Source organism: Phytophthora parasitica, assembly GCF_000247585.1.
Source record: "Phytophthora parasitica INRA-310 unplaced genomic scaffold supercont2.1, whole genome shotgun sequence".
NCBI lineage: Eukaryota > Oomycota > Peronosporomycetes > Peronosporales > Peronosporaceae > Phytophthora > Phytophthora nicotianae.
Window position 1 is genome coordinate 89730 of NW_008634126.1, and position 2184 is coordinate 91913.

A 2184-nucleotide genomic window follows, 5' to 3' on the forward strand; every position below is an offset into this window, starting at 1 on the left:
GGGGGGGGGGGGGGATAACTATGCCAGAATAATTGCGGCAGAATAACTGAAAGGCACAATATAAACTTAAATCAGAGTTAAAGAGCTTGGCTAACACTCGAATATATTGGACAATAAAATTTAAATTGCAACAATATTTACTATTGCTTACTCAAAATTGAAATCTTTAATTATTATTCCAAAAACTACAATTTTAAACGGTATTGGCGGACCCTGCTTTACAACCCCGCCTCGACGCCCAAAATTACAGATCAATTTTGGTGCTACACGTATGATCGCGTGATTGATCATCCGATATCAGCAGTACTACATCCAGTTAGAGCCTTAATAAAGACAACTCAATAAACAATAATAATATGGAGAGGATAATCTAGGCGCGATTTGGCAATAGCAGATTGATTTTGTACAGTAGTTTGCCTCAATAGCGAGGTCATATAATTTTATAACCCTTAACACAATGTCCGCAAATCTCTGATAATTCATATGTTTTCGTATTGAATCACACCTCTATCACACAATTCACTTAAGAAACGAATACCAGTTCGGACTTCGCTAATGAGGCAAATTACTGTATTTGATGCCGTTAGTCGGATAAACCTGACACTGTCATTATAGTTATAGACTGATGATGTAGAGCACAGGCGAAAGAAGAAAAACTTGGACAATGTAGACTTGAAATAAAGAAGTTAAAAAAGGAAGTAAGACTTGCATTAGTGGAGCAGCAAGCTAGACACTTACTACTGTCTTCTTATTTGTATACGGCAGTCAAAAACACTATTAAATAATGTCGCTTATTGTCATTTGTTTTAGAGTCATGAGTGTCGTATCCCTTCACAATTAGTTTGTAAAGCGTACGGTACTGAGGTCAGCTCTGTGACACGTCCTAGATTCAACACTCTCCTAACTCGTCATCAGGGAATATTATTGATGCAAAAGGTGACCGGCAACCGGTTGGCTCAAGAAAACCCCTTCAAAGCGTTCATTCAGTTTGCAAAATGGCAACATGAGAGGTTTTCTTTTTGTTTTCTGAAGCTTCTGGACGCCCAACGAGCGATCTGACAACGGATTCGGAGTCTCCTCGTCAGGTTCATTTTTCGAACCAAGCAGCAGATCGGCCAGTGCGGTCGACTTGCGCACCAGCGGACATATTTGGAAATGAGCCCCCTAATCATATAGGATTTATTTAGTTCAGGTATAATGTTTTGGAGGTGTGACTTCAACACTAACTTCGACTCAGAGAGCGTCTTAGCAGCATATGCTGTTCTTACCAGGCAGAGGGGTGCATAGTTGTTAGCTTTGCGCTACATCTAATTGCAGTATTTAGTTAATTCCAAGTCATATATTTAAGCGGCTAGTAATGCCAGTTGGTCTAGCCATTTTTAGCTATACGTAAATGGCACAGGATGCCGTTTTCGCTTCACATAAGACTTTCAAGTCTCACTTTCACGTCATGCACTTTCACATCGTCAACGACAAGCTTCTAGCTGCCACTACAACATCTAAAGCAAGCCACCAGTGTTCAAGCAACAACTTAGTCATCGACGCACCTATGGTCTGGTGGATTGGTCTGGGGCTCTCTTATCAAACGCCAGTTCCAGCGATCATGTCAAGGACCGCAATGGTTGCACCAATTACACTTAGCAGAACAATACGGCTCGACATGCAGTGCACCAAGTCTACAAGGCTATCGTCGTCTCTACCGTCACTGAAAACGATTAACAGCGTGAAGCAACTCTCTACAACTTTCAGCAGTTCCATTACCAGGTATTGAGCTTACGTCGCCGCAACAGCTACCGTCAGGGCCCCCCTACACCGGATTTTCTACCTCTGCAGTCGTCGCCGACAGCGCCAGGAGTTCCACCAACCGTGCAGGTTGGGGGAGTGGTCGAACTCGGCGCTCACCACAAAGTTGCGTGCCTGCGATCCAGGGTTTGCGAGGAACTGGCTCACATCACGCATGTGATAGGCTAGATCAGGGCGCGTGCCGACCATGAGGTACATAACACTACCAACAACTTCTCTATACGGTATGTATTTCATTTTGTCGTTCTCGTGTTGTGTCTGAGGCTTCATTACAGTGGTGAGATTTACGTTACGGTCTGATGGCGTCGCAACTGGGTATATTATCAAGTGCTTGAACCAATCTAATACAGTAGTAGCATACTTGCGTTGGTGGATAAAATC